Consider the following 19,271-nt stretch of genomic DNA (forward strand, 5'->3'; position numbering starts at 1 on the left):
TCCAGTTAAGTATGAACATAACTTCAGTCAATTCTTGTGTAAGTATTATTAAATAACATAGTTGTGGACCTACCTTTGCTCAGTATTCCTGCTTAGAAACAACAGCCCTGAATTTAACTGCTTCTTTCCAAGTTAGATGATCTACTATTATGTTCTTACCATCATGGATCAAGGTCTATGCTACATTGTAAGTACTTTCTGGCTGAATATTTATAATGGTAGTTTGCCTACTGAAGAAAATCCTACCCATGGCCAAAAGTTCTTAATGGAGATTTAGGCTGAAAGCAGTCACTGATTACAGCAAGCTCAGCAGTACTTTGACAAAAATGCTTGATAGACCAAAAAGTAGATAGCTGTATTACCAAGGGCCAGCAGATCTTTTGTTGGAATGGGGTATCAATATCATTTCAGGCCTCAGAGCAAATTGAAATCAACAGAGTGGAAGCTGTGCCCAACCCATGAGCTTTGTGACATGAGTTTGCCACATGCACACTCCAGTCCCCTCAATGGCATTGAGCAAAATCTTCTCTCAGGAACACTAGTTCTAAAAGATGTTAGCATGAATTACTTTTTTTTTAAAAGATATTCCATTACCAAATAAATTTGGGAAACATTGCATGAAATGCTGCCTACTAATATGCCTAATGACTCTCTAAGAAATGGCGATACAATGTTAACATATAGTGTTTCTCCAGTTTAAAAGGAACAACTATTCACATCTTGAGGAGTACAAAAAGATCAGGACCCCATAGCTCCAAGTATACAGGACAGTCTCATTGTTTGTGTAATAATGTTCTACTGTCATTGAAGTTTAAAATCTGAGTATAGAAGAAATCTTAAAGGGAATCTATCATTTTCAGTTTCCAAAAAAATACGGTGGTTAGAACCTAAAGTCATTGTATCAGAGGGGTTTGAACAATAAACTAAAGCAGGATATCACATAACCAGTTAAATGGATAACTACTGGCTTCATCATTTTCACATACACCATTAAACACCTACAGTTCTACTTCTAAGAATGCTTAATTTATTGGTGGGGAAAATGACTCCTTTATAGTAAGCCAAGAAGATGCAGTATGATGCATTATAAGTCTAAAGTAAAGAGAAAGTATATAAAATCCTCCAGTCCTTCAACAAATATCTGATGAGTACCTTCGGTGTGCCCAGCAGTGATACCAAGCGAGTCAACAAGCTGGAGTTAATTGGGAGTAAAGACATAAGGTAAGTTCCTATTAATGCTGGCTGTCATTAGACAGTGGACAACCTGCCAGTTATTTCTATTGCTTTTTATTTTTTTGTTTTTGTTTTTTTGTTTGTTTTTAGGCCGTACTCAGGGCATGTGGAAGTTCCCAGACCAGGGATTGAACCAGTGCCACCATAGAGACAACCTAGATAATTTAACCCACTGCACTTCAGCGGGAACTCCCTCTATTGTATTTTGAATCTTCAGCACACCTCAGAGAGGGAGCTGTTACTCTCATTGCAAAATGAGGACCTGTGGAGTTCCCCTCGTGGCGCGGTGGTTAATGAATCCGACTAGGAACCATAAGGTTGCGGGTTCCATCCCTGCCCTTTCTCAGTGGGTTACCGATCCGGTGTTGCCGTGAGCTGTGGTGTAGGTTGCAGATGCAGTTTGGATCCTGCATTGCTGTAGCTCTGGCATAGGCCGGCAGCTACAGCTCCGATTAGACCCCTAGCCTGGGAACCTCCACATGCCTGGGAGTGGCCCAAGAAATGGCAAAAAGACAAAAAAAACAAAAACAAAAACGAGGACCTGAGATATGAAGCAGTCTTCCTGGGTCATGCCCACTAAGTGGTAGAATAGGATCTGAACACAAGTCACTGGATTCCAAAAATGTATTCTTTCCACCAATCATAGTACAACTTCCCTTTTATTGTGACTTGAAATCTCAATTTGAGATTGAACAAATTGTAATAGTAGTTGAAAGGTGACACACATTTCCATTTGGTTTAAATGAATCTGGTTGCTTTTCAGAGTTCTGCCCTTGTTTTCTCTCTACTTTTTCCTCTTTCATTGTATTAGCTGTCTGCTCCATGTAGAGAAGTTCTGAATCTAGAGCTCTCGTTCTGACCCCTCTTCTAAGCTATAGTCCTCCATTTCTCCTTGGAAGCTTTATTGTCACCTCAAATAGGACATGTTCATGATTAAATTTATTATTTCCTCCTCCTAATTTAGTTCTTTTAGTCACTTGGGCTCAAAGTTTGGAGCCATCTTTGAATCCTTTGTAAAATTGGTGCTTGGACTTAATGATATGTAACATCTCTTCTAGCCCTAAAATTCTAGTGTTTATTCTTGTACTACATACTCAGTCAAAATGAATCACTCTCTCTGTTTTAGGCCAAGAATAAATAATTTTGCACTCAAAGTGTTTTTGAGAGTTATTTCAATATCCAACAGAGAATGTCCTACTCATCCGTTCTTACACATTCTTTAAAGCCCATTTCAAATGCCATCTCTTTGTTGAGACCTTTCATGAGCCTCTCAATTGGACCTTACAGTAATTGCTCTCTCCTTCAGGATCTAGAATATCATTGCACCTTTCTCAGTGCAGCTTACATACCTTACACAAGTGAGGATGCGTAGAGAGATGCTTGGCAAAAGATGAAGCCTGGAGTTCCCGTCGTGGCTCAGTGGTTAAAGAATCCGACTAGGCACCATGAGGTTTCCAGTTCGATCCCTGGCCTTGCTCAGTGGGTTGAGGATCTGGCATTGCTGTGAACTGTGGTGTAGGTTGCAGACACGGCTCGGATCCTGCGTTGCTGTGGCTCTGGTGTAGGCCAGTGGCTACAGCTGGGATTAGACCCCTAGCCTGGGAACCTCCATATGTGGCGGGAGTGGTCCAAGAAATGACAAAAAAAAAAAAAAAAAAAAAAAATGAAGCCTGAGCAGGGTGGGCAAGTTTTATGGACTGGGCATGGGCACAGAGTTTGGAAGCAGGGGTAAGCAAAGAGAAGGAGATACTTGTGCGGCTAGTTTTGGGGTTTTAAAGCCTTAGCGCCCTCCAAAGGGAGAGGTGGCAGGAATGGGTGATTGCTTAAATATTGGAGAGGTACTCAAGCAAGTAAATATCTCAAAAATAATAGGATCCTGGGTTCTTTCTGTAAGAGTTGCAGGGGGATTACAAATGTGGAAGAGAGAAAACTAGAATAGCCTGTGCAATGCTGGATGGGAGATATTACTGTGAACATATGTTTTTCAATATCTACTGTTAAATTAAAAAGAGTTCTCATTGTGGCTCAGCAGGTTAAGAACCTGACATAGCATCCGTGAAGATGTGGGTTTGATCCCTGACCTCGCTCAGTGGGTTAAAGATCTGGTGTTAACGAAAGCTGTGGCATAGGTACAGATGTGGCTCGGATCCCATGTTGCCGTGGCTGTGGTGTAGGCTGGCAGCTGCAGCTCTGATTCGATCCCTAGTCTGGGAACTTCCATATGCCTCAGGTACAGCCAAAAAAAGAAAAAGAAAATGTAACTGTTAAATTTGTGTGTATGTGGTCTACACATATAGATGCACTGATGTATGTAGATGGTATGTGTATGAATGTACAAATATTCCCTAGCTGCAAACACTAAGACAGCTTAAGCAGTTATATCCCAATAGCAGTGAGTACGTCTAGTGCTTCTAAATACCATTCTCCATGCAAAGGAACCAGGACTCCCAGATAAACTAGCTGCGTCCAGGGTTGGGGCAAGATGAGTCTTATCTTATGCCAGAAAGTAAGGGGGTACTCGAAGAATGATGGAGGTGTGTCAGAAGGCCACAGAGCAGTAAAATGTTAATTGATGGATATGGTTGGTGGATATATGTTATTAAAAGCTCTTTCAAATTTCTGTATGTAAGAAATATTTAGAATAATACATTGTGAAAGAATTTAAAACACATACACAAAGATATAGAAGCCAGAATGAAGGGGTGAATCCCACGAACCAAACTTGGGACAATTTGAACACCAAAATAAACAATGATAGAAGCAGACTATAACCTTTTAATAAAATAGGTTTAATAAAATAGGAAACTCTGATTTCATACTGATAGAAATTAGTTAATTGAAATTTGATCAGAAACAAAAAAACTTACATAGTTTCAAAGAATTTCTCCCACAAAATACCTAATTGCAAAGAGGAAAAAGCAGCTTCACTGGAGAAGTGTGGCAGACACTACATTATTGAAATAAACATCAAAATGAGACAAATTAAAATCAGGTGCCACCTGATAGGATGCAATGAGAAGGACAGAGCATTGTTTCTGTGAGAGTGCTGTCAGAGATACCTACCCTTGAATCTAACCATGAGTAAACATCAGATAGATGCAAAGTGAAGGCCAACTGTAAAATAATTGGCCAGGAATCTTCAAAAGTGTCAAGGATATGAAAGTCGAGGAAAGACTGAGGAAGTGTGCCAGATTGAAGGTGACTAAAGATACATGACAAATAAATACTTTTTTTTTTAAATCTTTTTTTGCCTTTTCTAGGGCCACACCCACGGCATATGGAGGTTCCCAGGCTAGGGGTCCAATTGGAGCTACAGCTGCTGGCCTACACCACAGCCACAGCAACACCAGATCCGAGCCGCATCTGCGACCTACACCAGAGCTCACTGTAGCACAGGATCCTTAACTCACTGAGTGAGACCAGGGTCAAACCCGCAACCTCATGGTTCCTAGTTGGATTCGTTAACCACTGAGCAACGACCAGAACTCAGACAAATAAATACTTGATTCTGCATTGAATCCTTTCCTCTTAGCATTATTGAGGAAATTGGCAAAATGTAATATATCACACATTTTGATTCTGATAGTTATATTAGGATTATGTAGGAGTGAATGCTTATTAGTGAGATATACAGACTAAAGTATTTAGGGACTATGTGACATCATGTCAGCAACTTATATCTCATATAGTTCAGGAGAAAAATGTTCTTTGTATTATACTTCCAACATTTTTTGTAAGCTTGCACTTGTTTCAAAATAGAAATTGAAAAATTACATTAAAAACGCTGAGTATACTGGAAAAATGCAGTTGACTTGGGGTCAAGAGGCTATTAGTCCCAATTCTGCTGTTGACTGTGTGTGTGACCTTGAGCAAGTGGCTTCATGACAGGCCCCAGACTTTTAGGAGTACAAAGCTCTCTCTAGGGTCCCTTCCACCATCTACACCCACGGAAATCTCTGCCTGAATTTCCCTAGGCTCCAGTTGTGCCTTAGACCTCAGCTGCCCCAAGGCTGCCTCCAAGGATTGGGTCTGGCTTTAAAAGCAAACAAAAATGGGTGTGGCCGAACTCTCAGGGCTGCAAAGCCAGCCGTTGCCTCAAAGTAGGACACCGTCTCCGTCATCGCTCTTTCGGCGGTGGAGCAGTTACGCCTGCCAGAGTGGGCGCTCGATGGCTCGGCGGCCCGCAGGCGGGGCCTGGGGTCGGCGGCGCTGTGCGGGGCGCGCTCCCAATCGCCTGCTCCCGCCGCCCTCAAGGCTCCAGGCTTTCCTGCCCCGCCCCGCGCGCGCCCGTCCCGCCTGCTGTCTCGCCGTCGCCGCCGCTGGCGAGTCCCAGTGCTGCCCTGCTGCGCTGTGGAACAGATAACGTGGCGGGGCTGGGACGGGCGCTGAGTTGTGGGGGACCCGGGGCGACCAGTCGGGAATCCCCGAAGTGGAGGCGGATCCTGGCGAGAGGGGGCGGTGTCCAGGCAACCTGCCGGCTGGGAGGCACCACGCACCGGGGCCTGCACCGTGAGTTGAGCTTCTTGGGCGGGGGTGGGGTTGCTCCGTGGTGTTCGCGACAGCCAAGAGGTGGAGGAAGGGGGGACTCAGAGCAGGAACGGGTCGAGGAATTAGGGGTCCTGGACGAAAGAGCCGGAGCTCTCCGAGGAGGGGTTGAACTGGGGCGCCCGGACGACCGAATGGCCAATGCAGTCTGTCGGTCGGTCTGAGCTCCGGGAAAGTCTGGTTTCATCCGAGCACAACAGGTAGGCGTGGACTCTGGCCGCCGGGTGCCCCCGGGCGTGCGGGGAAGGTCGGAAGGTCCGAGCCCGCCCCGCCGGCGCGCCGCTCCCGGGACCCGCCCTGGCGGCGCCCGCCGTGTCTGGGTTGGCCGGGAGCGGGGGCCCATACCCGAGCTCCGGGCGAGGTTTTCTGAGCGCCCGCGGGCGATTCTGCAGGCAGGTTTCCAGGAGCAGTGGAGAGTGGATATGGCGTAGAGAGTGGAGAAGGACTAATCCAGCCCTTCTCTGAAGGAAAGCAAGCCTTTGCTAGGTTAGCACTTGCTTAGTATGATGAAACATTTCTTCGTACCCTACTCGGCCAGCACAGCGTCATTTCAAGGAATTATAAAGTCTTTGGAAACTTTATAAAGCCCTTTATGGTATTTACTAGTTGCAGTAACGTATATCTCTGGCAAGTTAAGATGATTTTTGTAACTGTCAAGTCGTATAATAGTTGTTAAATGATTTGAGCTCCTTCACTAAAAGTCGTACATTTTTTTGTGTGCATTTATTTATTCAGCAAGTATTCGGCACCTTTTATGTGCAGGCTCACTCAGAGCCCTTAAGGAACTTCCAGCCTAGAGAAGAGGTTCAAAAGGGGAAAAGGTCCGTAAGTACGGTGTAGAACTTTCATAGAAATACTCTGGCAAGATTAAAGTGTAAGGAAAGTAGAAGTGTCCTTAGTGGTTGGCATTAAATGGATGGTGAGAGGAGAATTGTCCTGTTTCGTTTTCCAAACATCATTGAACCCGAGATTTGTCTTACATCTTAACACCGTAGTTTTTTTTTTTTTTTTCCTTTAATGAAATGGGTAAGCAGACAGTTTTTATAGCATAAGAATAATGACTGTTGAAAAAAGTTTTATATAGATGGCTATAGTATTGGAAGAGTTGAATTCTATCTTAAGCTCCTCTACTACTGTTTATAGTTTTTAGGTCACTTTTCCCTTTTTGTTTATCATTGTGTCTGAGTTTAGTAACAGAAAATACATAATCCACAGAATCTTAAATTTTTTTTAAAATGCATAAATAATGCATTCTTTAAGGAATGCATTCTTTAAGAACTTTTGTCTTTAGGCAGTTCACCTATCTTCCTTTCTTCCATTCACCTTTATTTGAAAAAGGAGGCGGAGTTCCCGCTGTGGTTGCAGCACATTAAGGAGCCGGCATTGTCATTGCAGCGGCTGGGGTCACTGCTGTGGCGCAAGTTTGATCCCTACCGAGGGAACTTCCCCATGCAGCCAGTGCCACCAAAAGAGGAAACAGAAAAGATTGAGACAGTCTATGACCTTTTATGACTTTTTCTTAATTAGCTTTTGAAAAAAGCAAAAGATTAAACTCTGGATTTGTTTAGGTCCCTTCATATTCTAAAATTATTTTATTTCCGATCCTATTTAACTGGTTTAATGATGTCTGCATTATTGAATCTTCTGTTAAATTATCCATAGTATAGTTGATGGGTTTGAACAGCCCTTTAGTGGGACCTTAGTCCTCTTACATAAAAGCACTTCTGCATTTTAAGGAGATTGCTGAAATGGTTATTAAATTTCACTTAAGAAAAGAATTAACTTCTGCCCTAGGAACTACTGGAGACTTGTTTGTATCACTTAATTGTATCCTTTATCTAGTTGTAGTGTTAAATTCTTTGGATTACACTAGGGGTCAGCAATTGACAGGCCATGGGTCAAATCCAGCCTGCTGCAGGTATTTATAGATAAAACTTTTACTGGAACACAGCCACATTTGATATCTGTTTATGGCTGTTTATGTATTGTTTAGGAGTAGTTGTGGTAGATACTCTGTGGCCCACATAGCCTAAAGTATTTGCTCTTTGGTCCTTTACAGAAAAATTTGCTGGCCCTGGACTAAACTCTTAATCACTAAGTCTTTTGTGGGAGGAAATAGGTTCAGGTTTTTTGTTTTGTTTTTTCCTTTTTAGGGCTGCACCCGCAGCATATGGAGGTTCCCAGGCTAGGGATCTAATCGGAGCTGTAGCGCCGGCCTTCACCACAGCCACAGCAACCCGGGATCCAAGCCGCATCTGCAACCTACACTACAGCTCACCGCCACTCCGGATTCTTAACACACCGAATGAGGCCAGGGATTGAACCCGTGTCCTCATGGTTGCTAGTCAGTTTCATTAGCCTTTGACCCACGATAGGAACTCCTGCTTTTGCTAATTTTAAAACAATGGTATGGTTCTAACTAAACTAAATAAGATATTTTATGTATGTGTTTTTGATGGTTATTTCCTAGAGTCTGCTTCTCTATGGATATATAACAGTATCTATGTCTTTTCTATTGTGCTTATAGGTTTCCATGTGTTGAATACATGTATGTTTCTGTATGTGTGCAAAATAATACTTCATTTATTCAGTATGTTTTTTTATGGAAGAAAAATTACCAGAAAATTGAAATTATCCATTGAAATGCACAACGGGAACTCCTAAAAATCCTTTAATCTTACAGAGTCCAAGAGGCTTTTTTCTTAACTCATTTGGCAGCAAAATATGACCTGAGCTGATGTGAAGCTATTTGTAGTTGTTATTTATCCTACGTTATGTGACTGTATTTACCTTTTGCTACACAAATATCAATCAGTTTGATTATGAAGTGCTGCCCCAGACTGGCTGAGGGGTTAGAGATAATAGATGGTATGTTAACTGTATTACTCAGGTGGTCCAAGATGCCAGAAAAGAGGAATAATGCAGTTATTCCAGGGAGCTACATTTGCAAAGTTAGCCTAGTTAGGCATCTGGCAGGGTTTGCTAAGAAGCAATGTTTGCTAAGAAAACCCTCAGATAGGGCTCCAAGAATGTCAGAAATGTGGCTAAATTCTAGGCTAGATACATGATAAGATACTTTGAAAATCAGAAGTGGGAGCAGTGAGGAAGAGCATAGTGCAAATTAAGGTTGAATCTGCGGATACTGACAAGGGTCTAAGAGCAAGGGTGAATCTGAAGGCTAACCAGGGTGTGAGAGCCATTTAAACAATTAGAAGGGGGGAAAAGGAGGGGATTTTAAAGCAGGTAAATTAGGCAGTCCTTGGTGGCAGATTGCAAAAACAGCAAATACAGTGATTTTTTTTTTTTAGGATCGCACCTGCAGCATATGGAGGTTCCCAGGCTAAGGGTCTAATTGGAGCTGTAGTCACCAGCCTACACCACAGCCATAGCAGCATGGGATCTGAGCTGCGTCTGTGACCTATTCCACAGCTCACAGCAACGCCGGATCCTTAACCCACTGAGCAAGGCCAGGGATCGAACCTGCAACCTCATGGTTCCTAGTCAGATTTGTTTCCGCTGCGCCACGACGGGAACTCCAATACAGTGATATTTTGGAAAATTGAGCAAGAATTCCTGGTCTCTACTGAGCTGAGGGAATAATGGCACCTTCTGAATTTCGCTTTTAGACTAAGTATCCCCATACTGCTTGCTTTTAAAAATAAAAATATCTGTCTTAAATAGTATTTTGGTCACTTCTATCACTGTTAGCTGCTTACTCTGACTTCTTGCTCTCAGTGAGTTTGCTTCTTCACTTTTAATATGGTACTGTGGTCCGCCCTAACAGAATCTAGATAACTGGATTATTAGTCATGTTTTAAACTAAGAGTGAATAGGCTTTGAGAGGCAGAAGCTTGCATCAATAAAGTTCGTGATCTTTGATCTTTGAAACAATTAACTGCTGTGTATCTTTTTTTTAACTTTTTTTTACTTGTTACTTTTACTTGTTTTTTACTTGTTTTTTTGTTTTTTACTTGTATCTCAAATAGTAGTGAGAATGCTTAGATAGATAGTGATTCTCAGATGAGTGTGAGAGTAAAATTTCTCTTAAAATTTGCTTTCTGGCCCTCCAGAATGTCTAAATGAATTCTTTCTGGAGTTCCTGTTGTGGCTCAGCAGTTAACGAATCTGACTAGCATCCATGAGGATGCAGGTTAGATCCCTGCCATTGCACAGTGGGTTAAGGATCTGGTGTTGCCATGAGCTGGGGTGTAGGTCGCAGACGAGGCTCGGATCTGGTGTTGCTGTGGCTCTGGTGCAGGCCAGCAGCTATGGCTCCGATTTGACCCCTAGCCTGAGAACCTCCATATGCCGCTGGTGTGGCCGTAAAAAGAAAAGAAATCTTTCCAGGGGGAGGTGAAAGAGTTGTTTTATGGCGTAAAGAGTGATAAAAATTAGCAAGAATAGCAGAGACTAACTGAAACGGTTAGTACTTATTGATTTACTGTCTAGATAGAAAGGGTCCTCTGGAAGGTGATGTCTCTAGGAGATCTCACACTTTATCAAAAAAGCTGCAGAGTGCCAGAGACCTAAGAGGAGAGTGAAGTGATAAGAAAGACCAAAGTTATAAAGATTAAATGTTTCGACAGGTATGGCTGTAACTGTCATCAGTAGCAAGGATTAGAGACTTTATGAAAAGAATATCTGAAGTGGTTGAAGCAACATGGACATTGAAACTAGACAGATATAGGTGTTGTCTTCTTTTTTCCACTTAAATAGCATCTTGATCTTGGACAGATTTAACTCATTATCCTCATCTGTAAAGTGAAGATGAGTGTATGTGTGTGTACATATATATGTATAAATCTATATTATTTATATTTATGACTGGGTCACTTTACAGCAGAAATTGGTACAACATTGTAAGTCAACTATAATTTTAAAAAATTAGGGGAGTTCCCGTCGTGGCGCAGTGGTTAACGAATCCGACTAGGAACCATGAGGTTGCGGGTTTGGTCCCTGCCCTTGCTCAGTGGGTTAACGATCCGGCGTTGCCGTGAGCTGTGGTGTAGGTTGCAGACGAGGCTCGGATCCTGCGTTGCTGTGGCTCTGGCGTAGGCCGGTGGCTACAGCTCCGATTCAACCCCTAGCCTGGGAACCTCCATATGCCGCGGGAGCGGCCCAAGAAATAGCAACAACAACAACAAAAAATTAGGAAAAGTTTCTGGTAAGTAAATGCTCAAGACACTATAGTTCCTTTTCCTGTCATTGCCTTAAAGTTTGTTCCTACTGCTCAGTTTGATGTCTCCATGCCCAACCCCCATGCTTCCTTTTACGGTCAGGGTTTTTCTCTTGTGTAATCTGGAAGAATTGCCAGAGCTAGACTCCACATGGGCCCCCACTGGCACTCTCCTGACTGAATCCAGCTCTGCCATTCTCCTCATCCCTAAGGGTCATCTGCAGTACTTTGGAAAAACTGCATCCGCACTTCTAGCCCTTTCTTACCCCAACTTAAAAATTTCTCTGTGACTCCTGTTTCTTTCCTATTCCATCTTAGCTTCTCTCTCCTATAGGATATGCTCGCCATTCATTGTTAGAGTTGTGTGTATCTGCCTTTCCTGTTGGCTTGCCTAACTCCAGTGGCGAGAAGCAGCTTTTTCTCCATTTTTATCAAGTTTGTAGGAAATATTCTTCGAATCTTGGTACACTGAATGTATTTTCATTATGTAGTAAAACAAGGTATTAGTGCTGCGGTGGACATGTTACAAGTTAGACTTTGTCGTAAGACTTAGGATACATGGATTAAGTTCATTTTATGGAAATTGTGTTCAGAATTCCAGAAATGAAATTTTAAAATTTATGGTGCAACAGGCCATTTTTAGGTCAGAAGAGGTATGGTGCGAAACCTAAAAGTATGAATACACAGATTTTTATGTGAACTGATAATTCTTAAATATGCTAGGTTAATTTAAACTCTTTCTTTCTTTCTTTCCTCATACTCCAGGAGTAGTTAAGAAAGGATTCTGTTTAGAACTCTGAATATAATATAATTTAATCCAAAATATTAATCAGGGAGTTGCTGCCTTGGCACAATAGGTTAAGAATCTGACTACAGTGGCTTGGGTCACTGTGGAGGTGTGGGTTTGATCCCTGGCATGGCACAATGGGTTAAAGAATCTGGCATCGCCCCAGCTGCAGCTTGGATGAAGTTCCTGGCCCTGGGAACTTCCATATGCCATGGGTTCAGCCACAAAAAAAAAAAAAAAAAAAAAATCAGAAATGGCTACTTTTTTTTTTTTTTTTTTGGTCTTTTTTGCCGTTTCTTGGTCCACTCCCCCAGCATATGGGAGGTTCCCAGGCTAGGGGTCCAATCGGAGCTGTAGCTGCCAACCTACGTCAGAGCCACAGCAACGCAGGATCCCAGCTGCGTCTGCGCCTACACCACAGCTATGGCAACGCCGAATCATTAACCCACTGAGCAAGGCAGGGATCAAACCCGCAACCTCATGGTTCCTAGTCGCATTCATTAACCACTGCGCCAAGACGGGAACTCCCAGAAATGGCTACTTTGTGTGTTCTTCTACTCCTAGTAAAAATCCTATCATAGGACGTTCCTGTTGTGGCTCAGTGGTAATGAGCCCAACTAGTATCCTTGAGGATATGAGTTCTATCCTTGGCCTTGCTCAGTAGGTTAAGGATCCAGCGTTGCTGTGAGCTGTGGTGTGGATCACAGATGCAGCTCAGATCTCATGTTGCTGTGGCTGTGGTGTAGGCCAACAACTGTAGCTCCGATTTGACCCCAAACCTGGGAACTTCCATATGCTGCAGGTGTGGCCCTAAAAAAGCAAAAATAAATAAATAAAAATAAATTTAAAAATCCTATTGTAGTATGAACAAAAGAATTTTAATTTTCTTGGCTTACAGTAGTCCATAATGGTTTGTATTTGTGTTCTATAGAACATCAATTTCACAGGATTTCCAGCAGAGGAGAAAAAAATAGAGAGGTGGGACAAAGGTGTGTAGTTTAAACAAGCATAATCAAGTTATTTATATATATCTCTATATAAATATTCCTTCCTGGCACCGTGTAGTGCTCATTATTGTATCATATGTATGGAGACCCTCCCTAGGAAGGAAAACTGCCAACTTGGCATTTCCCAAAAGGATTTGGATTGAGATTCTCCTCCCTCACACACAACAATTAATCCTCATTCTTTGGCACTGTTTTTCTACAAAACACTCTTTGGGAAATACTGCTTTACCTATGGAACACTCTCAACATGTAAAATTTATGTACTTGTAATTTCTATAATTACACTTTTTAAATGAGAACTTAATAGTCTTTGTGTCAAACTTTAATCAACCATTTTTCTAACGTTGAACTTGCAAGTTTCTTTTTTTTTTTTTGAGCTACAATAGGAACTCCCATGACTTGCAGTTTCTAGTTTTCACTTTCATAATGCTGCAGTCAACACTTATGCTTCTAATATTTTCCTTTTTCTTTCTCTAGCATGAATTTTCAAAAGCTAATGCTTTTATCAAATGGTTTTGATATTTTAATCACTTCTTTGTATTTTCCAAAAGAGATGAACCTGTTTGTGCTGTCACTGAATCTTATCAGCTTTTGTAAAATCTCAGTATTGGCAATATAATTTTTATATTTATAATATTTAGTTTCTTTTTTTTTTTTGTAGGGCTGTACGCACAACATATGGAAGTTCCTAGGCTAGGGTTGAATTGGAGCTGTAGCTGCTGCCCACAGCCGCAGCAGCGCCAGATCTGAGCTCCATCTCTCTTCACCAGCAGTCCACAGCAGCATGGGATCCTTAACCCACTGAGCAGGGGCAAGGCATCGAACCCCATCCTCATGGATACTGGTCAGGTTTGTTACCATTGAGCCACAACGGGAACTCCATATATTTATAATACTTAGATGTAACGTACATGTAATTTTGAACCATTCAGTGAAATTAAATTCTTATTGCCCTTATATCAGTATTATGCACTTAATATTTTAAAGTATTAGCTAATGATAACTAATTTATTTTTGGGGTTATGATAGCGAATTAGACTAAATAAGTTCATACCAAATAATAGAGGTTTAAATTGCAGTGTCATTTTCCTGCTGTTTTCTAACACAGTTTCACTTGCTATGGGCTTATCTAAAAATAATATCAAGTTAAATCTTTCTTACCCATTTTAATCAGTGAATTATAGAAGAGTAGGGGGCACTACTCTTCTATATTAACTATTAGAGTCATTTATATTATCTAGTCTCAGTATTCTTATTTATTTATAAATTAATAGCGCTAATAGTATTTTATAATGGTGGTGTGAAGATCATATGAAAAATCCATTGAATCACAGTACCCCAGCCTCCAGAGATTCTGATTCAGTTAGTTGAGGCTCAACTTTGGTATTTTTTTTGAAAGCAGCCAGAGTTGCAAACCATGAATCTACATTTTATAGGTCTGTTATCTTAACGTACGTAGCTTTGTTTTTGTTTTTGTTTCTTCGGCTGCCCCATGGCACATGGAATTCCTGGGCCAGGGATCAGACCTGAGCCACAGTTGTGACCTGAGCTGTAGTGCTAGATCCTTAACCCACTGTGCCCGGCTGGTGATGGAATCCACATCCTGGTGCTCCCAATACGCCTCAGATCCCATTTTGCCACAGCAGGAACTCCTCGACATGCTTAGCTTTTAATTTTAACAGTTTAACTACCTCATATGGGTTGTTCCTTTTCTGTTGTCTCAATGCTGCCTTTTTAATTGCTTGACCCTTATCCTTGGAGAACTTGGGAGATGAAGCCATATTACTGAAAGGTTTCGGGGAATAAGTAGAATAAGTAGAAAAAGAGTCCAGGTATAATGCTCCTCCCCTACCCCACCATGGCCGCCACCATGCCCTGTTTGTTCCATACTTTCTGTCCCATACATCTTTATGTCAAAAATGCTGTTTCCCTCACCCACCCACTCCGCACCACCACCCATGGAAAGGCTTCCTAGTGTTGAGGAAGGAGAATGAACTTTGTTGCCAAAGAGACCTGGTTTCATTCTCATCTCTACTGTTCTACTAGCATTTAAGTTTTTTCTTTTCATGAAATAGGGACCAATAATACCCTCTTTGCTTTTCTCCTTGTGGTAATTCTAAGTAATGTTCCTAAAAAGTTCCTGGCTCAGTGAATAATAGCACTGTTATCATTTGGGAATCAATTGGGAAAGTGAAAGTCATTGCTCTGAACTACAGTAGGCAATACCTGTGTCCTTCCCATTTTTGATGTTACCAAGATGCTGCTAACAGATGGTGTTGTGAATAGTAAAAGTTGGGCTCTAACAAAAGCTTATTGGTTCTTAAGGGTTTCATTTCAAAAGTTAAGTCATTTAACATTTGCAGTCTAGAGAAAATAACATTATCCATAATGCCACTGCTCTAGTAAACATTATTAACATTTTTTTTAACTTTTTTTTTTTTTTTGGTCTTTTTTTTTTTTTTGCCTTTTTTTTTTCCTACGGCCGCTCCTGCAGCATATGGAGGTTCCCAGGCTAGGGGTCTAATTGCAGCTGTAGCCGCCGGCCTACACCAGAGCCACAGCAACTTGGGATCTGAGCTGTGTCTGCGACCTACACCACAGCTCACGGCAACACTGGATCCTTAACCCACTGAGCAAGGCCAGGGATTGAATCCGCAACCCTATGGTTCCTAGTCAGATTCATTAACCACTGAGCCACGATGGGAACTCCTCCTATTAACATTTTTGAATCATGAGTTGGAAAAATACCAGGAGCATCTCATAATATAAATGATGGCTAGAGAAACCAAACATTTTAAGAAGAATGAATATAGTAATGGAAAAAGTGCTATACCAACAGAAGACAGTATAATAGGGAAATTAATCATAAAAGGTTTCCTGAAGGAATTTTTTTTTTTTTTTTACCATGCCTGTAGCATGCAAAGTCCGTAGGCCAGGGATCAAACCGTCACCACAGCAGATCCTTAACCACTAGGCCACCAGGGACCTCCAGGAAGGATTTTTTTTTTTGCTTTTTTTAGGGGTGTTCCCCTGGCATATGGAGGTTCCCAGGCTAGGGGTCCAGTTGGAGCTGCAGCTGCCAGCCTACACCACAGCCACAGTAGTGCCAGATCGAGCCGCATCTGCGACCTATGCCACAGCTCACAGCAATGCCAGATCCTCAACCCACTGAGCGAGGCCAGGGGTTGAACTTGCGACCTCTTGGTTCCTAGTTGGATTTGTTTCTGCTGCGCCACGATGGGAACTCCAGATTTTCTTTTTTTTTTTTTTTTTTTTTTTTTTGTCCTTTCTAGGGCTGCACCAATGGCATATGGAGGTTCCCAGGCTAGGGATCTAATTGGAGCTGTAGCCACCAGCCTATGCCACAGCCACAGCAATGCTGCGTCTGCAACCTACACCACAGCTCAGGGCAACGCCAGATCCTCAACCCGCTGAGCAAGGCCAGGGATCGAACCTGCAACTTCATGGTTCCTAGTCAGATTTGTTAACCATTGAGCCACAAGGGGAACTCCCAGATTTTCTTTTTAAGGTGAGTTTTAGAGTAGTTTATTGTAGGAGGAAGCAAGATATTTCATATTCACAAATCATCAAGATGAAACTGTTAACTCTAAAATTATGAATGTTTTCTTCAATATCCATTTGCCCTAAAACCAGTGAAGTATAGGTTGCCAGCAAACCAACTTTAGGACTGTGTGACTGTGCCTAGGGATATTTAAAGTACAGTTACAAAAGACCTCATTTTCTGTCTACCAGGGGCAGACTTCCTTAGTCAACATCTTTATTATGACCTAATACACTGTAACTTGTGGGTCCCTACTTGTAACCTATAATTTTGCAAAGCCTGAATCACAGGTCAAGGGAATCTTAGATCAAGATAGAATGATCCATCACCTTTCTAGATTAAATGTTGTTGGGGTTGAGAACTAGCTGCCCAGAATGTGTCACGTTTACATGAGGATTATTTTGGTTTTTTTTTTTTTTTTTTTTTTTTTTTTTTTTTTTTTTTTGTCTTTTTGCTATTGGGCCGCTTCTACGGCATATGGAGGTTCCCAGGCTAGGGGTCTAATCGGAGCTGTGGCTGCCAGCCTACGCCAGAGCCACAGCAACGCGGGATCCGAGCTGCATCTGCAACCTACACCACAGCTCACGGCCATGCCAGATCGTTAACCCACTGAGCAAGGGCAGGGACCGAACCCGCAACCTCATGGTTCCTAGTCAGATTCGTTAACCACTGCGCCACGCTGGGAACTCCTATGAGGATTATTTTGAACCAAAGACATTCAAGATCATGTGGGTTCAGGAGAAAATAATCATCCCTCCCTGAACTACCTAGAAGAATTTAAATTGGGGATTTTTCCCAGAAAAGAGCTATTATTGGAAATAAATTTTATCTAAGTAACCTCATCTCCATGTCAGAGCAAGCATCTAATGACCACACTTCTACTCTTATCCTGTGAATGACCCTTCCTGCCCTTGGAAGTCCGAGGCCCCTGTCCTTCCCATTTTTTAGCTCAGGATGGCATAGTACCTCATCTTCCTTTCTGTTTCAGAACACTTCATGGACCTGGGTCTTTGACCCTCTCGTGTGTGGGGTTCCTCCTATACATACGAAATTAAAAATTTTCTCCTGTTAATCTGTCCCATGTCAATAATAATTCTTAGACCAGCCAGAAAACCTAGAAAGACAGAGGAAAGTTTCCTTCCTTCTGAACAAGCTGATTGATTACTAGTTTGGGGTTTTTCTGCCTTTTGGCTTTTGAAAGGTGTAGCTTTTAAAAGTGCAGGAGATTCTTGAAGTGTGGGAGATTATTAAGTGGTTTTTGTTTGTTTTACTTTATGCTTTTTTTTTTTTTTTTTGGTCTTTTCTATGGCCGCTCTTGTGGCATATGAAGATTCCCAGGCTAGGGGTCTAATCGGAGTTGTAGCTGCCGGCCTGTGCCACAGCCACAGCAACGCCAGATCTGAGCCACGTCTGTGACCTACACCACAGCTCACAGCAATGCTGGATCCTTAACCCACTGAGCAATGCCAGGGATCGAACCCGCAACCTCATGGTTCCTAGTCAGATTTGTTAACCACTGAGCCACGATGGGAACTCCTACTTTATGCTTTTTTTTTTTTTTTTTTTTGTCTTTTTGCCATTTCTTGGGCCGATCCTGCGGCATATGGAGGTTCCCAGGCCAGGGGTTGAATCGGAGCTGTAGCCACCGGCCTACGCCAGAGCCACAGCAACGCGGGATCCGAGCCGCGTCTGCAACCTACACCACAGCTCACGGCAACGCCGGATCATTAACCCACTGAGCAAGGGCAGGGACCGAACCCGCAACCTCATGGTTCCTAGTCGGATTCGTTAACCACTGCGCCACGACGGGAACTCCTACTTTATGCTTTTTGAACAAAACTGAAACTAAAGACTGGAGGCTGAGTTGAAGCTGGTGATGTCTTTTAGAGAAGTGACAGTCAAAGAAAAGTACTTTAAGTTTGAGACAGATTCCAAAACTTTAGGTGTTTGATACATTCTGGAATTAATTCCATTTACTGCTGAGTGGCTTGTTCATATTGTAAATTGGTCTTTTCATGCTCTGGAAGGAAAAAAACCTAACAAACCAATTTGACAAACCTCCTATTTTGTGTTTGGTGTTCTCTTTGATTATTTGTGATTGTTTTCTCTTTTCTCTCTTTCAAATGATATGAGTTATTTTAAGAAACTCAAATGACCAAAAAGATTAGGAATACTTTTTTGCCCTGCATAAACTTCAACATATGTCCCATCTCTAGCAAAATAGATCTGTAAACCCTATATAGTTATGGTAATCATTTCATAATGTTTGTAGGTATCAAATCATTATATGGTACACTTGAAACTAACATAATATTGTATGTCAACTACATTTCAATAAAAATGAGTGAATGAATCAATGAATAAATAAAATGCCTACCTTCAGATAGTTGACAGTCTTGATTGGATGAAAGGGTGAAAGCATAGTTATCTATCCAGCACATATATCCAGAGTCAGATTGCTTATGTGTATGACCAGTTTCTGTGTGACCCTGGGAAAACTGTTCAGCTTCTCTGTCCTCAGTTTCCTCATCTTAAAATAGGAGTAATAAAGAAATAGCTAGTTTTGGGAATTATTCAAGAAAATGTAAAACACTTAGATTAGTGCCTGGACTGTGGTAAGTGGTCAGTAAATAATTTGTTTCTGTCAGAAATAATGGCTAGTGTTACAGTTGGAGTTGGTACAGAGCTTTAATGAGATCTTTTCAAGTAGCGTAATTGTGCCTTGAAAAATGTATGTTCCTTTTTTTTTTTTTTTTTTGTCTTATTAGGGCTGCACCTGTGGATATGGAAGTTCCCAGTCTAGGGGTCAAATCAGAACTGTAGACGTTGGCCTGCACCACAGCTCACATCAATGCCAGATCCTTAACCCATTGAGCAAGACCAGGGATTGAACCTGCGTCTTCATGGGTACTAGACAGGTTTGTTACTGCTAAGCCACCATGGAAACTCCATATGTTCACT

At 41.9% G+C, this 19,271-nt stretch overlaps 1 protein-coding gene across 1 annotated transcript in view; it reads left to right on the forward strand.

Moving 5' to 3' along the window:
* HEATR5A (HEAT repeat containing 5A) overlaps positions 5,609 to 19,271 on the forward strand; it is a 115,491-nt gene continuing 101,828 nt past the window's right edge. Inside the window, 1 exon segment of the mRNA XM_021099894.1 lies at positions 5,609 to 5,742. The gene's annotated coding sequence lies outside the window, so the exon portion shown is untranslated.

The sequence above is a fragment of the Sus scrofa genome, chromosome 7 (assembly GCF_000003025.6).
Source record: "Sus scrofa isolate TJ Tabasco breed Duroc chromosome 7, Sscrofa11.1, whole genome shotgun sequence".
NCBI lineage: Eukaryota > Metazoa > Chordata > Mammalia > Artiodactyla > Suidae > Sus > Sus scrofa.